The sequence below is a fragment of the Mirounga leonina genome, unplaced genomic scaffold, assembly GCF_011800145.1.
Source record: "Mirounga leonina isolate KUSES-001 unplaced genomic scaffold, KU_Mleo_1.0 Mir_150, whole genome shotgun sequence".
Classification (NCBI taxonomy): domain Eukaryota; kingdom Metazoa; phylum Chordata; class Mammalia; order Carnivora; family Phocidae; genus Mirounga; species Mirounga leonina.
This window is the reverse complement of record NW_023270374.1, coordinates 10,562,966-10,588,762: the sequence shown is the minus strand read 5'-3', so window position 1 is coordinate 10,588,762 and position 25,797 is coordinate 10,562,966. Positions and strand designations below refer to the sequence as shown.

At 38.6% G+C, this 25,797-nt stretch overlaps 1 protein-coding gene and 1 pseudogene across 1 annotated transcript in view; one reads left to right on the top strand and one right to left on the bottom strand.

Moving 5' to 3' along the window:
• MACROD2 (mono-ADP ribosylhydrolase 2) overlaps window positions 1–25,797 on the top strand; it is a 1,406,961-nt gene that overhangs the window by 96,802 nt on the left and 1,284,362 nt on the right. The gene's annotated exons all lie outside the window — the stretch shown is intronic.
• Window positions 12,562–12,758, bottom strand: LOC118011222 (annotated as a pseudogene).

Genomic DNA, 25,797 nt, shown 5'->3' with positions numbered 1-25,797 from the left:
AAAAACTTATATATGTACAAAAATAAGGGTTGATATGATGAAGGGATGGAATATGAGTGTAAAAATGGAAATTATAAAAAATTTTATAAAAGGAATTGTAAGAAGTTGTTTGAAAAGAGAAAGAAGAGGATTTAAAAAAAGAAAAAGAGAAAAAAAAAGGGAGAGGATGTGATCAGGCAGGGGAATAGAAAGCACCATATACTAGAAATTTAGGGTATATTTTAATCTGTTAGAAGAAACTATCTCAAAATTTTAAAGAGAGAACAACTTATATATATAAGCTAAAAATATGGGTAACTACTATGAAGGGATAGAATATGACTCTAAAAATGAAAAATAAAAAATTTTTTTTAAAGGGATTGATAAGATGTTGGTTGAAAAGGGGAAAAAGAAAAATTCAAAAAGAAATAAAAAGACAAAAAAGACAGTTAAAAAAAATTAACTTTAAAAGACTAAAGAATCATGGTAAAAAAGCCATGAATTTTATATGCAGTATTCCCCTAGCGCTGGAGTTCTGCCGTTCTCATTGATCGGTAAACTTGGTCTTGGCTGGCTGTTCTCGCTGACCAGTTGCCGTGGTTTCCAATTGTCTCTGCCGGAGGCGGAATTGCCCCGCCCTTGCCCCCTCCCGGCTAAGTAATCTGCTCGGGTTTGCTCTCCGGGGCTTTTGTTCCCTGCGAGCTTTCCGTACAGCTTTGGAGGCGGAGAGTGAAAATGGTGGCCTCCCAATCTCCGCCCCAGAGGAGCCGAGAACTCAGGGCCCCGCTCCTCAGTGAGCCCCCAGAGAAAAGCCGTCAGTCACTCCCGTCTACCCGGTCTCCGGACGCACCCCGTGCTCGCCCGGCCTGTGACCGCGCGCCTCTGGCACCCGACCCCGCGTGCAGTCTCCAAACCCAGCAGATCCCTGCGGTGCAATCCCGCGCGGCTCCTCCCGGGGGAGGAAGGTGAGTCTCCCCGGATCTGCCGCTTGTTGGGTCCCTGCTGGAGGAGCAGGGGCCCGACTGTGCCGCGGATCACGGTTTATGGCCACCCCGAGCTGAGAGCCCGCGCCTGGGCTCCGCCTCTGCAGCCGGCTTCCCTGCTCCGATACCTGGGAGCTCTGCCACATTCAGGCACCCCCGGTCTTTCTGTGACCCCGAGGGTCCTGAGACCACACTGTCCCGGAGGGTTCCACCTCCCACTTAGCCACCAGAGTGACGTCCCTCAGCGGAGCAGACTTTTAAAAGTTCCGATTTTGTGCTCCGTGGTTCTATCACTTGCCAGAATCGGCGGATGGAGGCCCCTCCCCCGCCATCTATCCTCCCGAATATCGCCTCGGATTCACTTCTCCGCACGTCCTACCTTCCAGAAAGTGGTCGCTTTTCTGATGAGAGAGTTGTTGCTCTTCTTTTCTTCAATCTCCTGTTGAGTTTGTAGGTGTTCAGAATGGTTTGATCCCCATCCAGCTGAATTCCTGAGAGGAGACGAAATCCAGGTCTCCTACTCCTCCGCCATCTTGCTCCGCCCCCTAAATTTTCTAATGACATATAGAGCACATCCGTGTAGTCTCTTTGAAAGAGTTTTATGTTCCACATTATTTAAGGATAAGGCAGACAGTGCTTTGTAAATATTCATTTCAATAATTATTCGTTATCTGATATCCATATGTTTTAGGAAGAAGAACTTTTGAATCTCTGGGTCTAAAATCAGAATGTCAAGCATGCATTGTTATACAATATAGAAACCAGTTAAATATAGACTAATTCATTACTTATGGTTTTATTCTGTTTATCTTCCTTAGCTGCACCTTTTTTTTTTTTTTAATTTATTTGATAGAGAGAGAGAGCACAAGTAGGCAGAGAGGCAGGCAGAGGGAGAGGGAGAAGCAGGCTCCCCACTGAGCAGGGAGCCCAATGCAGGCCTTGATCCCAGGACCCCAGGATCATGATCTGAACCGAAGGCAGACGCTTAACCAACTGAGCCACTCAGGCACCCCTTTGATGCACCTTTTAAAAATAAGATTGACACATATATATCAGCATTTGTACTGAATTATATTTCCCAGACATAAAACACATGGGTGGAGTTCTGGTAGAATCTTTGTCTAATTGTCTGGTGTTATGGCCTCTCTATTGCTTTTTTCGTTTTGCTCTGGGTTTTTTGTTGTTGTTGTTTGTTTTGTTTTTCTTTTTTCCTTAGCGCTTTGTAACTGCCTCTCAAATTTTTGTTAAGCTATTTGATTGATTGACTTGTGGCATAATCCATTTTGAAGATAGAATTTGGAACTTCCTGAAGTCAGAATCACTTGACTAGAAATATTTAAGCGGGTATCCTTCCTGTCTGGAACTTTCTTTCCATTGATGGTCACATCCCATAAAATGGTTAAGAATATGGACTCTGAAGTCCCAACATTCTGGGCTCAAATTCAGGCTCTGGATATGGTCAAGTTAGAAGAACTCTTTGTGCGTCTGTGTTGCCAAGTAGAAGTAAGAATAGCTTGACCCTCACAGAAATGTTAATGATTACTAATGTCAACACAGCATTCAGAGCACCGCCTGCCTCTGACTAAATGCTGTATAAGTTTAGCTGTTTTTTCAGTAAGGTCATTCCAACCATCTTACCTAAAATGTCATTCCATCACTCTCTATTCCCTTGCCCTGCTTTAGCTGACATCTGAGATTATTTTATGTACTTATTGGTTTGTTAAATGCTTGTCTCCTCTACTAGAATGTAATCTTCATGAAAGCAGGGACTTTGTTCACTGCTGTATCTTCAGATCCTAGAAAGGTATTCAAAACCATTTGTGAATGAATAGATATATAGGCACAGGAAACTTTAAGTTTAATTATATAAAATTATTAGCAGAGTGATTGGCAGAACGAGCCCAAGAGTACATTTAGTTTCATGCTCTGTTCATTGGCTCTTCTAGTAAATAAATCAGCTAATAGCTATGAATAAGCCACAAAATAGCACCAATGTATGAGATGGTCAAGACCATATTTGACACTTGAACTCTCTACCAAGAATGTTTTAGGTGTGCTGCACATCTTTTCCCGATTTTTCAAAACTCTGTAGTTTAAGTAGTAGTGTCAGGATGAAATAAAGCAGAGGAAAATGTTTGAAGAACTTTAATGGCCTGGGAACCATGTCCTTCCTGGCTTGCCTAACTAAAATCCAATGGGTGGATAGTGAGGTCCTTTCCCATTGATTTAGAGGCTGTATTCAAAGATGATTTCTAAGCTCAACTTATTGTTAAAGCTCATTAAAAGAAAGTGATAATTTTATGGGTTTGAAATATGTTAGGACTGATTTTGTGATTGGGACCACTAGCCCTAGTGCTTACAACTTACATGGTAAATGTGTTAAAAGGGGAAATATTGATGTGCATTTCCTCTGTGTTCAAACTATTCAGACTTTATGGGAAATAATAAAGCTTTACAGCTTGTTCTTCACAAATAGGATGCTAGGGACTTGCAGCAACAGGAGAAATCTATTTATTATTTTGTGTCAGAGTGATTGGGGCCATCTTCTGCTTTATGGACCCCCAGAGCTAATTGTTGCTTGGGGTAGAGAGGAAAATAGCATGATAGTTAGTGCTTAAAGAATATTAATTTGCCATAAATAGAATTTCCTTTTATTACAAGGAAGGTAATTATCTGACCAGTAGGCAGTGTAGCAGTATTTCACAGTTAACCCCAATATTGCCAGATGGAGTGAAGGCATAACCCACCCCATCAGGCCTTTAGGACTTCTGATATAAAAGGCTTAAAAATATAGTTACAGTTTCCTGCTGAAGCATCATCCCTGCTTCCAGCATTTGTAGCTGCTTCTGTGGTCCTGAAATGATGGCATCAGGTAGGGAAAAAAGAAAGAAAGAAAGTTAAAGTGATGTGGGGGAAGGAGAAAAAAAAATATAGTCATACTAGCGTCCTGCGTGCCTTGGCAGGAATTACATTGTCACAGACATTCTCCTCCACCTCCTTTTCCCCAGATCCACCTGAAAAACAGAAGAATATCTAGTGGGGCCCCTCCTTTAGCCCCACTCATATTGAATGTAAGCATGTATTTATTTGTGAAGGCATTTAAGCCAACCCTTCATGCCTTTCTATCTCCCTATTTTAGATAGCCAATGTTTCAATTGCCCATTGCAATTAGCTATTAAAACTATTACTCTGGGGAAGATATATCTCTTCTCATTGTTGGATATTATAGTCTGTAAAGGGTGATCCTTGGTCTGAAGAAATGTGACTCCGTGATCTGAATTGGTACACTGTCTACTGGTTCCAGTTCTTTTATAGTGCTCTGAGTGTTTGCATCTACCACTGGGTAAGCAAAACCCAGTCTTGAGTTAGTATCTACTTTTAAGACCCATTTATAACCCCCAAGGGCTACCTGCATCAGTTTCACTTGCCGGCTACGTTCAGGGGCTTTCCCCAGGGAATCTGCCCGTATAGCCTGCAGTCTTGTCTCTTTTGTTGGCAGACAGAACAAATCTTAATGGCATTTTGTGCCTCAGAGGGTGAAGCAATATGTCTAAATTCAGCCCATCTCTGCGTTGCTACAGGTACCCCTGTATTCACTCATTTCATGGAGCCAAGTGGACACCATAAGTGAGTGTAGAGGGATATCTGCATGTTGATTCCAATCACCCTCTGAATCTGACGGGCATTGATGTGTCCCACATTAATGCATACTTCAGATTTCCATAGTGATTTCCACAGGGTAGTGCCCCATATGGGCATCTCTTTAATAGACCAGGTTTCCATTCCCCTCCTGCCTGACCATATGCCAGGCCATTGGCTTTTGGGCATTAGTTGGTAAAAAACAGAAACAAAGGGTCTTTTTATCATAAAGCAGCACCAAACTGATGTGTTTTTACCTTCTTCTATCAGAGTGGTTGCCTTCCAAACAGAATATTGTCCATTCACCTTGGAACTGCAGTCCACACATTAAGCGGCTCTTTGCTGGTTCGTTAAGAGCTGTTTATCACTATCCAAGTGATGAGAGAATTTGGCAGCTCCTCATGCAGTTCTGAAGTTAATCCTAGGGGAAAGGAAGCTCCCTGCTCATGAATATCTTCCCCTTGCATTCTCCCTGTAGCATGTTCCTGTATAAACCATTTCTATCTTATTAGGGAACTCTTGTGGGCACTGCCCTCCCCATTATAGAATTTCTCTAACATTATCCAACACATTATGTGTATTTCAGGCTTCAAGATTATTTTATGTCCTTCAGTCATAGAGGTAATTTCAATTAATGTCTAATAGCAAGCTAGTAATTTTCCCTCAAAGGGAAATTCTGTAGTCCAAAGTCCCATAGCTGTCTCTGGAAGGGATTCACTAGCTTTTGCCATAAGCTCCCGTCCACAGTCCACATTGGGATATTTTATAGAGAATTTGTCCTTATCAGCACTCTAGTTCTAATCTATACCATGTGGGCCTGGGCAATCTTATCCGTTCCCATTTAGTAGGTCCAATTAATACTGCTTGAAGAACAGATTTATATGCCTTCTCTTTTATAATACTAGGTTGGAGAAAATATTCCCTAGACAGATACAGTGTCCATCCCCATAATACATTCAGAGAGTAGACATGCAGCCACTTCATAAGTAGCCTATTCAAACATACCAAATATTCTGCTCTGACAGTCAGTTTAATCCCATCAACCTTACATTTCTAACTGTAGCCTCCATTAGGATTTCATTAACAGGTTTTTGTTTTACAATATGAGATATGAAGAGTGTTCCTCAGCCAAACATCATATCCATTCCCATAAAACATTCAGGTCAAGGTACAACTTCTTCACATAAATCCTGTTTAAATATTCCAGCTTTCATAATCCTATCCTTTACATTTTTATTTTCTCTAAATCTAATTGTAGTCTACTTCCAGACTTAACCAGTGAGTTTTGGTACCACAGTTCTTGTGGCTTTCCTATCTAGGGATCCCAGTAACTTCTCTTCACCTCTGACCATTTTAACTCCTCATATATATATAAGGCCTTGGGTCCCCAGTAAAGAGTTGAGATAGGGAACCTTACCTTTATTGTCAGTCTTTATCTTGGCCAATCTGCTTGACTATTGCCCCATGCCATTCCAGGTCTGATTTTTTGCTGTAATCTTTGCCTTCTGGCTTTTAAAATTCCTCTAAATTAGAATATGTAGGCTCATTTGAGGCCTTTTAATGTTGGAGGACCTGCAGGGAGCTCCTTTGGTCCACCCAGTCTTTAGTAGTGCTTTATTAAGACCTTTGTTTCAACCTCATCAATGTCCATGTTATTCATCCTTTTTCTTAATAACCATCTAAAGAGGGACGCCTGGGTGGCTAAGTTCCTTAAGCCTCTGCCTTTGGCTCAGGTCATGATCCCAGGGTCCTGGGATGGAGTGCTGCATCGGGCTCCCTGCTCAGCGGGGATCCTGCTTCTCCCTCTGCCTGCAGCTCTCCCTGCTTGTGCTCTCTCTCTCTCTGACAAATCAATCAATCAATCAATCAATCTTTAAAAAAAAATAACCATCAAAAGATTTCCACCCTGCCAGGATTCCATTCTTAAATTTCCCCTTTCTTTTTCCTTTGTTTCACCATTATCAATGTTTACTATATTTACCCCATTTCTTAACCATTTAAAAAAATTTCCCCCTTGCTAGGAAAAGTCCCTTGACTCTTCCCTCTGCCTCTTTGCAGTCTCTTGTTGATTAATCTAGTATTTTTATGAGCATCTGTAAGACCCATGAGGAGAAGCTGAGACAGTAAATTTGATGAGGCTTCTCAGACTGTTGCTTGCCATTGTAGCAGTAAGTGGATGTCCATGCAGAATTACCCTGACCTGGATAATGGGCATATTCAGTGGGTGGATGTCCCAGTTGTCATAAAACCATTCCCACATGGCTTGTATATGATGCATATAAACTGTTTCATCTGGAATGTTCCATGTGACATTTATAGGGGGAGTTGGACAGTCCCCCTTCTCAGACTCAACAGATCTTACAGTAGATTTCATCCAATATACCATGATTGCTGGCTGTTACCTTGGGCATAACTCATTGTGTATCTGGATCATATATAGCCATCTGTGACCGTTCTACATTGAGCTGTAAATCCTATACAAACCTAAACGTGTTCTTCTACCTTGCAGCATTCAAAACAAAAGACCGTGCCCCTAAATTACTCACTTTCACGATCTATTTTAGTAAAGATTCTTCAGGAAGCTGATGACATAGATCCACAAAATAAGACAACTCCTTCATAGAATACATGCTGGTTTCAGTAGTTGCTTGGTTTTGTCATCTTCCCCAACCCCAACATTGACCTTCTCAGTAACCACAGGTACTTTCCATTGTCCTGGTATAATTTTTCCTTTTGTAGGCAGCTTTGAGGCTAGCAGCCTTCTCACCACCGACCAGCTAAAAACTGAGCATCCTGTGACTCTTTCCTCAGGTTTGATAATTTGCTAGAAGAGCTCACAGAACTCAGGGACACACTTTACTTACTATTACTGGTTTATTGTAAAGGATACAATTCAGGAACAGTCAAATGGAGGAAATGCAGAGGGCAAGATATGGAGTGCATGGAGCTTCCCAGTACCCAGTGTGGTAAACCTGGAAGTATTCTAAAGTCCGGTGTTTAGAGCTTCATTATGTAGGCATGGTTAACTAAATCACAAGGCACTGGTGATTAACTTGATCTCCAATTCCTCTTGCCTCCTTGGAGTTCCAGAGGGTGGGACTGAACGTTTTAACCCTCTAATCACATGGTATCTCTGGTGACCAATCCTCCCATCCTGAAGCTATTTAAACATCACCCCATCAGTTATAAACTCAGGTATGGTTAAAAGGGGCTTGTTATGAACAACAGATGTTTCTATCACCCACATCATTAGGAAATTCCAGGGGTTTTAGAAGCTCAGTGTCAGGAACTATATATATATATATATATATAAAATAGTCATCAGTCTCACAACTTAACTATATTTATGCAGAAATATGCTTAAGTATACATGCTAATAATATGTATCCTTGTACCTACGTGAAAACTAATTTCTTTCCCAGAAGGATCCAGTTTTACCACAGAACTTTAAATCTGGAAATTAGGGTTAACTTGTTCTTGCATTAAAGGCACCTTATAGGTATTTTTTGAGAGAAGAGATTTAACCATGACTTTTGCGTGGGGGGATATGTACTCATATGCTATAGTTTGAAGAAAAGTTATTTTTAGCATCTTATATTCATATAAAGGTCCTAGGTACTATTTTTAAGCAAGGTGCCATATAGTATTCAATTACAAGATATTATATAGTTTTATAGAACTATTTCAAAAATTTAATAGAACTTTTAGATCTTAAATATCTCGCCTAAGGCAAAACAAAAGTTCCATTTGTAAAGCTAAATATCACTCAGCTATTCAGTTATTCTTGGATGTAGATGGATAAGCTTGTTCTTTTACAGTTAGACCATATGGTGTTCATTTGTTTTTCTGTGATAGATGTGCCAGATAGCCAAAACCTTTGCTTAGGGGGAAGGGGATCTGTGATATGTGTACTTATTTTATGCCATTCTCTCCACGTTGTACAGAATACATTTAAATTGGGCAACTTAATTGCTTACAGTAGTAAAATACATTTCCCTCAGTAAATGTTGGTGCTTTCTGATGCATGCTGATTTGGGTTCTGACACAGTCATAATCTACATACCAAACACATGCATTTAGTGAGTGAGCTAGTTTGTCAGAGCGGTCTCTCCTTCTTCCTCCCTGGAGAAAGGGCTTATCATTGATGGCCTAGGGGCCCTTGTCTCAAACTTCAGAGTGGAGTTTCCAATTAATAAAATACATCCTGTAGCATGGCAAAAATTTGAGACTCCGACTCGTCTTTCTTACTTGCCTTCTATGAGAGACTGTGGTCATGAGGCCTACAGTTGACAAGATAAACAGTAAATCTACTGAAATGTTAATGCTTAAAAATGTACAAAATATAAGTGGAAAACAATGTCATTAATTTTACCTTTGCAATGGATGGACAAAACAGAAGTATATAAATAATGATTTTGATAGCCACAAAGCACTCAGGTTTCTCTTTCTATCTTTTGCATTTCTGTATGTCACTGGTATCCACATATATTTTGTATATACTTTCTACCTATGACTTTCTGATATTTCACATGTAGGGCTTCCATGATTATTCACCTTCTCTTACTTTCATTCCATCTTGACTAGTCTAAATTGAAGGCTTTTTAAGGTCTTGTATGTTCTGTCAGCTCTTCAACATCTGTACTTCCAAAATATGTTGTTGAATTCTTGATAACTGTGTCCTTCAAGCTTGCCTCATAGGGTGATGCCACTTGACTGAAAAATCCTCTTGGTAATCCAGTAATTAAATCCTTCTAGCTGGGTCCAAGAGAGATCTCTTGGGCTGAATTGCACTGTACAGTAAGTGGCATTATAATGAGGTTTTACCTTATTTGTTAGATGAATGAATGGGAATTTTGCTGTTGCAAATTATTAATATTTGATGCTGTAAAGCAAGCGTTGGTGCTGTGGATGAGAACTAGTGCAATCATGTCTTCTTAAAATGATCATATCAGTGTACTAAAGGTAGTTTCACTGAAAAGAGAAATATCCTTGTAAAGAACGTGTCAGGCAGTCTCATTAAGCAGGCTGATGATCATGTTTTGTATGTCACTGAGTTCTGTGTATCAGGCCCTGTTGTAGATACTCCTGCAATAGTACCTCATTTTTATCTTCAAAGCAACCCTGTGTGATAGATTCTGTTATCATCCCCATTTTATGCATGAGGAAAATCAGACACCGAGAGGTTAAATAACTTTTCTAAGATCTCACAGCTGGTAAGAGTGGAGTGAGGATTCAGACTAGGTGGTCCCACTCCATAGCTCTGCACTCATAAATTTTATGATTTTATCTCCTCCTTAGGCATGGACATTTGCTTATAGATCAGTTAATTTTATTGCTCTTATTTCTCTTTGATTTCCTTGCCTTTTTTATGAAAGTTGATGATGATATTTCGAAAGCTTTGTTTAACTTAAAAATATGTTTAAGCTCAGAAAAGTACTGAGAAAAATAACAAGTGCTCATGCATCAACTACCAATAATTTAAAAAAATGATTAATATCTTGGCCTCTTTATTTCCACTCATTGTTTTTTAAATTAAAAAAAATCCAACACATTTTTGACAAAGTTCTTCTCCTCAATCCCATTCCTTCCTTTCCTCTTGCCCATTCCTTGCCCAGAGCAACAACTACTAACAGCTGGATATAAAACCTTCTAGACTATATTTTTTTTATTTCTACCACAGATTTAGAAATAACCATAAACCTTATACACTATAGTTTTATGTGTTTAAATGTACACATAAGGCCTCGTCATACAAATTATACTGTTTCTTCACCTTTTCATCCAATATTATATTTTGAAACCTCTCCATAGTGATTTATCTAGCTGTAATTCATTTTTAGCTACTGTATTTAATTCTGTCTTACAGATATGCCATATTTTATGTGTTCTTTTTCCTATCAAGGTTGATTAGGTGGTTTCCAATATTTTCCTATTATAAACAATGCTGAAACCCCCTTTGACTCCTATCCATGTGCCTCAAGTGGATTCCTGACTGGGAGGGCCATGCACTATACTTTCCTTTAATTTAAGAATTAAAGGAAAGAATCAGCAAGTGCATTACTATGAGACAATGATTAATAATAAATTATATTACTAAATTATAATATATGCTTTATGAAGTCCCAACAAATAAATGTGAGGTTTATGTGAGGTTGAACAAAGGGAACTCTGAGCTAAGAGGCAAGAGACCTGGATTTTCTCCCCAGCTGTGCTCTAACCTAGTTTTATGCCATAAAACAATACATTAATGAACTCTGAATCTCATTTTTCTCAACCAAAGATGGGAAATTTTTAGTAGTAGATTCTTTTCTTACTATTTCTTCTAGCACAAGACCATCTGAGTTAAGGCTTGGCCAGATTTTCTTTAATGTTAACACACCTGCTCAGCATTGAACTAAATGATCCACAGGCCAAACAAAGTCTGCAGGACACCCCTAGGCTTCCCCTGAATATGGGACCCATTCCTAATTTCAGAGTTCCAGGCATTTGGTCCTTTTGGTCCCTCAGCTTCTTATTCCCTTTCCCACTGTGTAAATACTCCAGCTCTCTTGGAGAGAGACAGAGTTCCTGGACAGGGCAATTCTGAACCATGTGACCCTCAGACTCCTCAAGGGGCATCGGGCTTCAGTTATCCTCAGTGGTATCTGACATGATAACCACACTCTTGATTGTCCCTTTCCTTCTTCTGCCTTATTCCTCACCCCCACCACCACCATTGTAATCTGAGCTTATCTCAAGGGCTTCTTAAAAGGGGAAACCCAAATAAAGATATGCATCTATTCAAATCTTGTCTCTTCTTCTACCTCTAGCCCAATTCCATAGGTTTCAAAGGTTCTTCCTGGCCTACTGGAGCTCATGCTCATAAAGCTGCTCTGGACCCTCATTGCATTCGTTGTCAGGACCAGTTAAATGCAAGACTGCATGTAATGATTCATGTTCTTACCATTGTGTCCCTCCTCCTTCCAATCATAAGATGGACTGCCAAAAGTCAGGAACTCTTTCTTGTGTTGCTTTGGTTTTATTTTTAATGTCCCTCAGTGCCTAGGGTGAAACTAGCACAGAATATACACATGGAGTAAGTCTTCATTGAATGAATAATGTAGTCTTAATAGGCCCATACCCCCCAGGCCAGATTTTGCAGATGTCAGGCATCTCTTCTCTCTTCTTCAGTTTCTTTGCCTTTTAATTATCTTTCCATTAGTCTTGTAGTTCTTGGTGACCTCCTGAGGGCCTGGCAGTCAGAAGGTTACAGACCAGGCCATCCAGTTTGTTATAGGGGTAATATAAAGAAATGCTCTCTCTGGTCACACTTTCAGAACATTTCAGGCAAATTGGCAGAAATAAGTGGGAATACAAATGTGTGGGGAAGTAGCAATTTGAATTTTCAATTTTTATCTAGTCCTTTTAATTCTAAATTTATCCATAGCATTGTTTTATTGTCAAAATTATATGAATTTAAAAACAAACTCAAGTATTAATGATTCCAGATGTTTTGCTTCAAATATTTTTTCCACATTTTCCCCGTGAGATGAAGTCTCTTTGTTTCTTTGTTTCCTTGCTCTCTCTCTTTTTGGAATCCACCTGATTGAAATACAAATTTTAAATATTAAAATTCTCTATTTTATTTTGGTTAAATATCTCATACGGTTAAAAGCTGGTAGATGAATTCTAGTGAAACTGACAGCTTATGGTTTTGTTTAGCAAATGACTATTTCTTCTCCTCAACGTAAATGCTGAGCCTCCCGTTTTTACTTTCTTTGTGAAATGAGGACTAGTACTTGTGGCCTCTGTCTTTCAAGACTTTCAGCAACTGAGGGCATTATTATTTATTCCGAGAGTTTAAAAACAGGGAAACTTTTTTTTGTTTTTATTATGCACTACATTAATACACTGCATAACCTTCTAGAAGGGGTAGAGGAGTATGACTGAGTTATTTTTCATCAATCAGGAAAATGCTTCCTTAATCGATATTCTCCAAACCCTTTGACACATGGTAACGATTAACTCCAAAGACCCACCTATCTCTTTGCATCAAACTCCACTGATACGGATAATAGGCAACCCTTTTTTCCTTGCCCCCCTTACTGAACCTGTGGATGTGTGCATGACCAAGCGCATGGCCATGATGCCAATCCCGGGCAGGATCTCGAACCACATGGCAGCGCGGTTGCCAGAGCCAAACCTTGCCTTCCGGGTCCGGTAAAGGTGACCCGGCCTCCAAAAACAGGGAAACTTTTCTTCCACCCTCAATAGTGTAGCACTCTATTTTTTTTTTTTTTTAGTTTTTTTTTTTTTTTTTTTTTTTGTTAGGGAGAAAAAAAGAATATAGAGGAAATGAGAGGGGGGAGGGTCAGAGGGAGAAGCAGACTCCCTGCTGAGCAGGGAGCCTGATGTGGGACTCGATCCCGGGATTCCAGGATCATGACCTGAGCCGAAGGCAGTCGCTTAACCAACTGAGCCACCCAGGCGCCCTGTAGCACTCTATTTATCATTTGTTTGAACCTGTTTAGTGAGTATTGATTTTGCAAAATATATTACCAAAAGCTTATTTCTCGGATTCAGTTCTTTTCAAACTGTGCACAACTTGGTTGGGCAGAAGAGGCCTCCCCGTTTGTTCTGCTTTATTCTTCCTAAATGGACTTTATCACTGTCCCTCCGGTTGTCTCCAGAGTTCATCACAGATGATCTCCTTTTGTTGGCAGAAAGCAAGCAGCACAGGAGACTGCAGGGCACAATTGCTGAAAGGTTCCTCTTTCAATTCAGGTTTCATTCTAATTTTAACTTATTTAGTGCTGCTGTGGAAAAGCTGCCTGAAATAAGGAGAATAAATACATGATACCCTACATATGGAGTTCACAAAATAGGATGCAGAAATCTAGGAGCTAAAATTTAGATCTAAGGCACAAATTTTCTTTTCTTCTTCCCCTCTTTCCTTTTTATTCTCTTTTTTTCTCTCAGTTGACAGGACGGACAGGGTTGGCAAGAGTGAAAGAAGAGGATGTGAGATTTTATGCATTTGTTTATTCCTCTCTGTTTGAAACGTGACAATGTAGGATTGATCGTAATTCTAATCAGCCTCTAAAAGACTGAGGTGGCAGCCATGTGGAATGAGCTTCCTGATCTTTGCAGAGTCCAGAAGCTTTCATGGAAGAGCACTGAGAGCAAAAGCCTACCTCTCACCCAGGAGACCCATAGGGACAGGGTCCAGTAGTTTTGTTGAGGTTCCCTGCATTAGAACCAAGGTATACTGGTTCTAAATATGAAAAAATTTGCACAGAATTCTGTATTTTTTTTTTTACATATATATTACGTCTTAACATTTCCACAGAAGACTCTCAGTTTTCTTTCTGAAGGTATAAAGGCTGGGACTGTGTTTCTGTTAGGTAGAGAAAATGTATCACTCTGTCCTGCCTCCCTAGAGCTGTCTTGATTTTTAGTTTTACTGTAGCTTTCAGTGCTGAGCCCCTTCCAGGGTGAGAGTTTCTTCCTCTGTGAAGCTCGCTCACCACAGGCGCAAAGATCAGAGTTGAATTCCCTGCTTCTACCAGTATTGTGTTCAGACTCAGCAGGCACATTTTTTACTTTTGACTGGAAACTTGTAACCAAACCACATATATGTAAATATGATAGGGAAGAAGGTCATCACAACTATTCAAACAAGTCATGGGCCCACACAAGAGAAAGATGAACTTCTCTATCATTAGCAGTTCACACATAGAGCAAATACTCAGTTACGTATTATCTTAGATTCTACATCAAAACAATGCTAATAATAGCATTTGAGTTAATAAAAATGCTCATATGTCTAACAACTAGAAATTTCTAGTTATAGGAAGGTAATATAGCCTAGTGGTAAAGAACTCTCTAGATTTGGAAACCTTGATTTGAGCCTTGGCTTTTCATGTAACCAGCTGTATATGCTTAGGAAATTACTGAGCTCTGGACTTTAGTTTCCTCATCTATAAAACAGACACATTAGGATTGTTCAGAGGATTAAATGAGATGACATGTATGACATTTACCACAGTACCTGAAACTCACTAAGCATATCAATATTAGCTAGCGGTAGCATTTCTGTCACTTTACTGTTTATTACGACATTTCATCTTCCTGACAACCTTATAGTGTAATATATACCAGGGGCGGACATTTTTTTTTCTGTAAAGGGCCAGATAGTAAACGTATTTGGCTTTGTGGACCATTCAGTTTCTTTTGTAGCTAACTCAGCTCTGCCCCCCGTGGTGTCAAAGAAGCCAAAGACAATATAAATGAAGGGATGCATCTGTGTTCCAATAAAACTTTATTTACAAAAACAGGTGGCAAGCAGATTTGGCCCGGGGACTGTAGTTTGCTGATTCTTGGTAACTCCCTATTTGCTATTATCTGAATTTTATAAATAAGAACATGGAAACAGATTGTTAGGAGATTGCCTATGAGCCCATTGCTAATTAGAGGTACATGTCAAAGTAATATAGATTGTTATTTTTCAGTTCAGGCTTTCCTGCAGAACAGTTTATGATGGCCATTTCTTATCTAGTGATCATCTGCATTGCCTGAGAAAGACTTGTTTGCATTATTGGTTAGAACGTGGGGCTCCTATGAGCATTCTGTTTTTACTTTGTTTTATGGCCAAGTCTTCAACTTCAAACATCAAGACAACCTTCTTGCTAGCATGCAAATCCATCATAAGAAGAAATGGGCAAAGGCAGATGCCTACATCAGTCCTAACCAAGATTATGTAGAGAAATGTAGAGCCTCAAATCAGTTTTCAAGGCTCGTCTCTAGTTATAATGGAATGAATTTTTTCATTTAAAAATGTCTTTCTGGGTTCTGTATCTTTAAAAGAAAGGGCTAATTGGGGGGATATGGATCAAAATACTGAAAAAAAATTAAGATACTTTTATGGAGTAAGTTCTAACTTTAGAGTTTTGTTTTTTTGTTTGTTTTTTTGGTTCTAAAAGACATCCCTAAGAGAGGAGCATGGAGTCTGGCTTGGGCAAAGTCTTTTACACATGGTTCTAGGATACACATTCATACACACTGTCTCACACATATGCACACTCAAATCTCTTTTTGTTTCTCGGTCTCTCTGTCATACATACACTCATACATGAAGTAAAGAAGGTATTTGGGTGTCTAAAAGCAAATATTCTCTAAATCCTCAGAGTCTCCTCTTTAAGATTGCCTCAGGCTATTATTCTGATTCAATTTATATGTATTTAGATTCAAATTAAATAGGCTTGGCATCAAATTTCTCAACCTTCCACAAATTAGAAACAATAAATAGGGAAAAGAATATTGTTAGTAAAGGGTGATTGACTGCAGCTAGAGGTGGGCTGATGTTTGGATCCCAAAGGAGTAACCAGAAAGCTGAAAAACCATACTATGATACCTACTGACTCCATTATTAATGTATAATATACATTACACTTTGATTATTTAACAGAAATATTATAGTATCTTTTAGGATTATGCTGCTCTAAAGTTGTTCTAACAATTAGAAGTTTTCACCTTTAACATTTAAAATCCAGTTTTCTGGAAATTCACTGGAGTCTAACCCCACTTTTTCTGAAGTTGGATAAATATGTTATAGTCTAAAATTCACCTTATAAACACATTTCTTAATTGATCAGCTATATTTATGTCCATTTATATATTTCTTCATGCCAGACAGAGTTAGAAATAGCTCTTTACTGAGCTGAGTGATATTGGATCTAATGTAAAGAAACTTAGTATAGGACAAATCTAGGGACAGCATCAGTCAGAAGAAAATTTACAACTTGACTGCCTCTGAGAATGAGGAAGTAAAAAAGTCCTGGAATGGCCTAAGCAGAGGCTTCAGCTATACTTAGTTGATAAAAATGGATACCGCAATCAATAGGAAAACCCAGCATGTGTTAGGGCTGGGGATAAAGCCCTGCCCATCTGAACATGTATTCCCATTTTATTTGCTCAGTCTTGGGCTGGTGACAGTCAATAAATATTCAATAAGCCCCTTTAACTGAACTTGTAAAACATCAAATTTAATGCCTTAAATAGCATTTTAAAAATCAAGTTCACAGTAAGGGTGCAGTAAATATTTGGTTTGCAATTTCATCTTGTATAATGGGAAAAAAGAGATAAGCATGGGGTTCATTGCCATATATGTAGAATTCCTAAAATAGTTATTGCTTCAATAAATACTCATAGAAGAGCAGCTCAAGTTTCAGATTTTTACATATTATGACTGAGAGACTTCCTTCAGGGAAAATTTAAAAGTTAAGGTATCTTTTAATATGATTCAGAAATCCAGTTTTCTTGACATACTGGGTTTGACCCTAGTTTCTACCTCTTTGGGACACTCTCTCCTCATTGCCATTTTGTGTTCTGTTGCTTTGTCCATTCAGTGCAACTTACTACACTTTTATATTATTTAGTTTCATTTTTACTACTTTTACCTACTCATTCATTAATTCTAACTGCCAGTATATATATAAAAAAAACTTTCTAAACAAACAAATGCCATTGAGCTCAGTAAATATTTTTCATAATTGATAATCCACTTTCTGCCTCCACATCTAGGCATACAATTATATTTTAAAAGTGGAGTCCTCGGGCGCCTGGGTGGCTCAGTTGGTTAAGCTACTGCCTTCGGCTCAGGTCATGATCCTGGAGTCCCGGAATCGAGTCCCGCATCGGGCTCCCTGCTCGGCGGGGAGTCTGCTTCTCCCTCTGACCCTCCTCCCTCTCAGGCTCTCTGTCTCTCAATCTCTCTGTCTCAAATAAATAAAAAAAATCTTAAAAAAAAAAAATTATAAAAGTGGAGTCCTCATAGGCTCCTCACCTAAGGGCTCACAGTCTTATTAATCAGCTTCTGCCATCTGTCTGAGAGGGTTCCATATTAGCTTCTCCCAAATGGATAGATTTTCCTACCAAGTATTTTGGAGTTAAAATTGAGAGAGAGCATGCAATCATTTTTATCTTTTCCTAAATTATACCCAAGTTTAGTACCAGGTTATAAATTTGAGCTGAGACTTGTTTGTACTCTAAGAATTGAGAAAGTTGCTCAGATTTCTCTGGAGTGGGTCACAAGTTTTCTTCCTGGATGTTTGTTCAGAATAGACAGCCATCTTTGATTTATTGGAGTCTCTTGCTAAAGCATAATTACAACTTCTAAACAATCCTTTTGACGTCAATTTCAGCTTTTTTTTAATTGAAAGAAAAGAGGAATGAATCATGTCTTCATCTTCATTCTGTAGTTCTTGAGGAATAATTTTAAGTGTTGTTGAAGAAGTTAGAAACATCCAAGTTAATTATTATATAGGTTTTGCAAAAGCAGAGTGTATGAATTATTAGTCATGTTGAAGAAACTCATTTTTCTTGAAACATTGAAAGATGTTATTAATCTTAAGACTAGGTATATTGCCAGAGACTTAACAAATATAATTAGCCTCCCTGTTACAAATGGGGTCCACATCCATCATGAGGTTTCTTCGTTTCCCTATCAGAACTGACCTAGTGTTTGTCTGCATGGTCAGTGAACTAAATGGGGTCCATAGCTCTAGCCTTGCTCTCTGGCAAGTCTTCTGTCCCTTTCTGGTAACTCCTAAACTCCTCCCTTCCCCCAAGTATTTCCACTTGACTTACTGAAACAGTTGCATTGTTCTTTTGCCCAAATCCCAAGCATTCCCCAGAGAGCTGTTTTCACTTTCTGTAGAGCACTTACAGTTTATCTCTGTAAGAGAATAGTTTTTGAGTTTGGCACTTAGTCTATTTATTTTTCATTCTAATAGGAATCACTTTGGAGCTAGCTAAGCCACCTTTAGTTGGCTACTTAAGTGCTGCCCAGACCTCTTCCATCTGTATGAAACACTCACTTTTTCATGTCAGAAGTTTAATGAAACTAGAGAATTCTTTAAAATAACAATAATAATGAAAGACTAATAGATTCAGGGAATTTTTACATCTATCTTTTCAAGGTTGGGTCTATTATGCTAAAATTTTGAGGGTTTTATTTTTTTAATATGCCCCCAGGTTAGAATCACATAAATTAGTCAAACGTCTATCTCTTTGGATTAAAAATACACATTGATTTCATTCCTACACTTCCATATAGAGAAATTCTTTTTAATGGAATTTATGTATCTGAATGCCAGTGATACATAAAAATTAGTATGCGTTATTTAAAATAATAGATTTATTAGTAAGCAGCCATATAGCAGCGCTTGCTTGTTTTCATGTGACATTAAATATTGCATATCTAAAAAGTGATAGATACTGACAATTGGAATTGGTTATCATTCTCTCTTTCTGTTTCTCACACCTGATACATATTGAATGCCTTGCATACCTACATTTCTTTAAGTGATTAGTCCTTGTTTGGACATTTAGAGAAGCTAATATCAAATGGGGCCAATCTTGATTTGACTATTTTTCCACACCTCAGTACACAAAAGTTACAAATAAACATTACATGATGGTTTCAGACTTTGCACCAATTCAAAAAGATTTTAATGAGAAAGGCCAACCTTTCTTGTTTCTTGGGCATTCAGAAACTTTTTGTGAGTTTGAGTTGTCACCGTCTCCTAATCTCTCAACTGTTTTTTTTTTCTCTTGCTTTCTAATCTTACTCAATTCGACTGTGGGGAAGAGCATACAATAGAGGGATTAATGGCTCAATACAGAGATGTTTGATTACTGGACAATAGAAAAGGGAATTTTGTAGAAGTTCTTACCCTTCCTGTTTACATTCAATAATGTAACCGTATATTGAAAAGGTTGTCAATGGTGGTTGTATTTTTCCAGTTGTGATTTCCAAAGTCTTATTGTTAGGTATTCATCAAATAAAGAAAGAGAGAAAAATTCTCTCTTCTTTCTTTCTTTATTTTTTTTGCAGTAACATTCTCCTTTAATAGCCTGGTGGGACCTCCAGTGGTGGAGGGGTGGGGTGCCCAAGCCCCAGCCACCCAGTCCCCTTGGCCACCCACCCCAGAGCCCAGAGTGGGGGGCTGGACAGCACCCAGCTGGAGGCTAGACAAGCCAATTCATTTCCCATTGCTGAGCGGGTCAGGGGAGGCAGCGCCGACCTTAATCACATGGTGGTTAAAAAAAATAATAATAAAAACTAGGAGCGGGTGGCAGGGAGGGGAGGCAAGGCCAGGGCATGGAGATCCCCCACCGGCCACCCCATGCCCCCCACCTGTGGCCCCTAATAAATATTTGCAGGGGACGCCGGGGCTGGTGGCCCTGGCAGGGGTGGGTGTGCGCCAACCCTATTTCAGGTGCACAAAAGAAAGAGAGAAAAGAAAAGAAAAAAAAAAAAAAAAACGATGATAGATTTGAGAAGTCAGTGCAGTTACAAAATGAGACTAAAGGAAGGACTAAAAGAAGTGTGTGTGCGTGCATTTGTCTGAACTTGCACATGAAATGCATTTACATATATAGAGTAGAAGTGATAAAAAGAGTTGAGGAGAAAGTATTCACTTTTTCTGCGAACAGTAGTGACCACACAGCTTTCTAAGTGCTGAGGCTTACATCTTTACATATAGTATGCTGGGTAGCTATGGCTATCCCCATCTTTCAGATGAAGACATAGACTCTTAGTGAGATGAGGAACTGGTTAAAGATCTCTTACAGCATAAGTGGGTGAACCAGGATTTGAATCCATATTATTTGTGGCTCCCAAACCTCTTTTTTGTTTGTTGGTGAAACCACAGTTATTGGAGAGTCCGGTTGATATTACTCTGGCAATTTTGCCAAATGTTACTCTGTGAATTTTGCAAATCTGATGAGAGTATGTGTAGACCTCCAAAACTCCTTCCTACTGACATAGGTAAAGGTAAAGCATATCTCAGAGCAAACTTTAAGCCATGCTTATCCACTGACAACCTGCAAATGTACAAAGCATTGTGCCGGTACTAAGAGAGGCAGAAAGAAAGAAATACATGGCATGTGCCTTGCCACCAGTACCTTATTAGCTAGAAGAAGAAATAAAGCATATACATATGAAAAGCTAAAGACAGCTCTTATCAATTAATAATTTGATACAGCACAGAACAAGTCATGATTAATTGTCAAATAACATGAAATGCGTGTGGAAGAAACTGAGCGATCTTTATTGGAATTCTTTTTTTTTTTTTTTTAAGATTTTATTTATTTATTCATGAGAGATAGAGAGAGAGAGAGGCAGAGGCAGAGGGAGAAGCAGGCTCCCCGTGGAGCAGGGAGCCCGATGCGGGACTCGATCCCAGGACCCTGGGATCATGACCTGAGCCGAAGGCAGACGCTTAACCAACTGAGCCACCCAGGTGTCCCTTTATTGGAATTCTTAACAGAACACAAGGAAGGTATTTAATCTGGATGGGAATGGTTGGGCAGAATTTAGAAAGTAAAGGACAAAGGTGGGAGGTTAATTCAGGCCAGAACACAAGTGTAAAGAGAGGCAGCAAAGCAGGAGACAAAGGTTATCCCAAGTGGGTCCAAGGATACAAACAAAAACAAGGAGATAAGTAAACCATTTTGGATAGAGAAGAACTTGGACAAATAGAAAGGAGAGATTGAGCTAAGAAGTAGGTTGAAGTCACTGTATCAGCTGTTGAGGGCCAGCATAGTCTGAACGTGTTGCTCTAAAGGTGAGGCAAGTGGATAGAAATAGGAAGGTTCCATAGAGTTGTGCTTTAAGAAAAGTGTTCAGGCAGTGGAGGAGAGAGGATGAATGTCTACAAGAGTGAGGCCGCTCGTGTAGGTCTCCTGCAGTGCGGCAGACCCTGAGCTCACCATGTATACTTCTCAACACTGCTGCTTAGCCTGCTGCATACTAAGAGCCCCCAGCTCATCTCCCCATCCAGTCACCTCACCGTGGCCAGAGTGATCTTTGTAATACATCATTTGCTTGTAACCTCCAACAAAAACTCTCAATATGGCCTATAATAGTATTCTTATTTTCATTTCTGTGTCCTACCCTTAAACATGGCCTACAAGGTGTGGCTTTCCACTCTCTCTCTGGTCTTATATTCCACCTTGTTCACCCTTTTTCTCTAGGTATGTTGGATTAAAAAAAAAAAAGTATCCTCTTCTTTGTGTTTATCACACTCCCTCCCACTGTAGGTCCTTTGCATATGGTATCTCCTCTTCCTGAAATGCTCTTCTTTCCCCTCACTGTCTGGTGAATTCCTACCTATCTTTCAGATCAACCCAATCTTCTTTCAAGACCTCCTTGACTAGGGTCAAATTTTTCATTGAAGTATCTCATAGCCGTGTGTATCTCTCTCTCCTTTGTTGCTTTTATTATATGTGCAATTTCTACCTTTATCTAATTATTTGATTACTGTTGGTTTTCCCCCAGAGACCTGAACTGAAGTTCAGAATCTAGCATATGCCTAGTCCCTAGTAGACTCTTACTAAATATGTAGTGTGTTTGTGGAGGGGTGTGTGTGTGACAAACTGTGATTAAAATCTAGGATGATTTTGAAAATTTCTGTATTTGAAGGCTTCAGTTATTGGAAATATTATTTTTAAATACCTTTGGCATTGATTTTTTTAAAAAAAGGAAATGTTACATAGTCAGTGGTAGAATTATAGTCTCAAATTATAGACTGATATGTTAGCAATAGGGCTAAGATTACACTTTTTGGTCTGCCTCACATCCTTCCAACCTAGATGTCGGCAAACATCCTATTGGGATATAAAGTTGCACCAAAATGCCCAGAACCTCTGGAGAAAAAATATGGCCCTCTTTCCAATTGTCCTATCCGCTCAGACATTGTCAAGCTTTCTGAGCCTTAGGAGAACCAAAACAAGGCAGGATTTCTAGTTTTTACAGATTTTAAAGTAAGGTTTAGGGTCTGTGAGACAAAAGGGAACAATTTTTGTTGTAGTTTTTAAGTTAAACATAAACTGAGAGTGAGAAAACACAGAAATCACACAACTTGGAATTCACTTAAAGACAATCCAACTGCAACTACATTAATCAGGATCCTTTTGCTGCTAAAACAGAAAAGTGATACTTAACCAATCAGGATGAAATGTCAATTTGAGAGGAAGGGAATGTGAAACTTTCATAAATCATCCAAACACCAAGAAATCTGTTACATTCTGATTTCCAACCTGCTCTGTTGCTATGAAAACTTACTCTCATAACTCAGCTCTCTAAACACTATATATTCATGCAATTATAATTATTTCTGAAAGGTGGACTCTGTAGTGAGATGAGGGAGTTTTCCTTTAGTCGGCTTAGAGTTTTTCCCAAGAAAACAGCCGCATCCTAAGAGTCATGCTCTTTTGGAATGATTTTGCTTTACTGTATCGAAATTTCTCTTCATGACCTAAACTGAAGACATTTTTTACGTGAGGTGGCAGTTGTCTTGGGACATGTCTCTATGGTGTTTGCTAAATTAAAGTTCATCTTTTCAGGCCCATCCTTTATTTTGTTTTTTGTTTTTTGTTTTTTTTCCAATGGTTTGCTGGCAGAATCAAAGACCTTGCTTCATTACCCTTGCAAGGTGGAGCAGAACTGGTAGGATGATCACAGGGGAGTGAGCAGGCTCCAACATTTCTTGAAAAGACCATTTCCATTTCATTGGCAGAGGGACCCCATCCTGTGCTGCAGCCACTTCTTAATTCTTTCTGCCATTGGTTCAGAGGGTCAGGCTTTTGTGGGGAGGGATTATTTGTTTCTTTAAAATCCACCAAGGTTCTTTCTCCTCCTGCTTTTTCCTCTTTCTTTTGTGGCCTGGAACAATATAATGTTAGTGATTTTTTTCAGTTTCTGACTTGCAGAAAATCCATCTATCGTTGGAAAAATGTAGTTAAATTTAATACCGCAGCTCTAGGTGAGATAGAAGTGAAGGTGGCTTAACATGTGAAGTGGGTAAAAAAAAATGTGTAATTGAAACAGTATGATGTTGATGAGGGAGTGTGTGAGGCTGTCAGGAGGCATTATAATATGCTGATGAGCGGGACCAGCTTCCTAGCTCTGCTCTAAGCACAGGCTCCATTATATTCGGAGGGGGAAAGGAACCTGGCATATTAATTGGCTTTGTTTTTTAGAGATGCAGGTGAAGCCTTTTTACTTCTGGTTTCTGAAAAGAAATTTGCAACATGTCCTAAAACCATGTTTAATCTTGAGTGTCAGCTGACAAGAAGAAATGAAATGAAATGAAAATGAAATGAAATAAGAAATAAGAAATTAAAGAAACTTTACTTTGGATGATTTATGAAAGTCTCATTCATTGAGTAAGAAATGAAAACCCATAATTTATTTTTAAAATTTAAAACAAAAAGATACGTTATTATTATATGCACCGACTCTAGAAATCCTCATTTTATGTAAACTAACCTGCCTATGAAAGCTCTATTTTTCTACACTGAATAAAAATAGTTAATTTAATAAAAGTACTGTAAACAAAGTGCTGTAAAATTTGAAATACAGAAATTATACTGTGTTTTTTTTCTGTTTTGTTTTGGAATTTTATAGTTCTTTGCATAATTGATATGTTTATTTCTTGCACAATCATCAGCAAGTTATTCAGGATGTGTCTATCAAAATTTTTGTCTGTCTGTCCCTTCTCTTAAGGGCTGTTTGTGTGTGTGTGTTGGGGGAGGGGGATGGGGGATGGAGGTGAAACTGGATGTGGGTGGTAGGAGTAAATATTAATGAACTTCAAATATTTCTTTCCTTTAAAAAACTGAAATATTAGGTCTTAAAGCAAAAGTATTCACTTAAAAATCTTATAAAATGCTATACTTTATTTTCATTTTCTAATCTCTAGGTTATTAGCAGATTGCTATATTGAATACCTTTCATGTGGTTTTTCGTTTAACATTTCCAAACACCCTTAAGGGATAGCTATTCATTAACTGAGGAGTGCCTAACCTTTTGCAGAGAGAGGATTAAATTTTCATTTCCCTCAAGATTTAAGATGACCAACAAGAGGATAACAAAGTGGAGCTTTGGGGAAGTGGGGAAAGATTGAAGACAGGTAGGAGAACTGACCCTTGAGTCACTGGGACATTGGGAGGTGATTTTCAGTTACTTGCCTGGGTTCCTAGAAAGCCAGGGGCCAGAGATTTGGAAAGGTTCCTTCATGGCTTTTGACCTGTGGAAATAACTGTGGACTTAGCTGAAGCTAGTTGGAGCCAGATGAGAAAGCAGAATGATATATAAAGCAGGAAGGAGTAATTATTCTCCCTAAATACATAGTCCAAGATAGTACCTTTCAAAAAAATACACACACACACTCAAGCATGCACATATATATACAATATATGTGAATTTATATGTATGTGTATATATTAATATGTCAACATTACAAGAGGACAGAGTATTAGAAGAAACACTGTAGTCTATGTGGTTCGGACATCAGTGTAATAAGACTGAGGCAGAGAGAGAAGCTGGTCGGTGAGTAGATATCTTTTAGCCTCCCCCTTATTCAGTGGTGCAGAACCCCCAACACTCAAATACAGTCTGTTCCCAGAAATCCAACCAGTCTATGCCTTTCAGGCTGATAGAAGGAGCTGCAGATCCTATAACTCATGGAGTCTGGGTTCTTGTTCAACACAAATCATGGTTTCCTGCATGGGAAACCTTGTTTAGGAATTTAAATTATCAGAGAATCAGAGCAGCCTGAAGCAGTCACGCTTGATAGTTGAATTTCTAGGAAATCATTACGAGAAACAAAATTGTATTGTTTGGAAACTTTTCCAGAAAATTATAGAATAAGTAATATAATTCTCTGGTAAGGACACAGTCTCACCACAGAAAAAGGAAGTTCAGCTCTAACACACGTTTCTTTTATTTAGGTTTATTCATTCTTTTTGTCTTTGTTTTCTTTAAATAAAAAAATATGAAGAGGAAATGATAGCCTCTTGTCTAGAATGCTCATACTTTCTACACTTAAAAAAAATAGCTATTTTATGTCTGAATCTAAGTATTTATTACATATTCCAAAGAAAAATAAGCTCTTCTACTTGAAAATCTCATTTCAGAGCCCCTTTTTGCCTACAATATCAACTTTTGTTGATATTTTTCTCCTATATAGTGATGACTATAAAATGGATATAATAATTTGATACTTGTAAGTCTTAGGCTTCAGTAAAAACCACAAACTATAATATAACAGTGTTATATTATGACTATATACCTAATTGATCTTTATACCAAATTGCAGTACTTCTAATAGATTCAGTTAATATATCATATGTAGTTATGCTTTGAGTA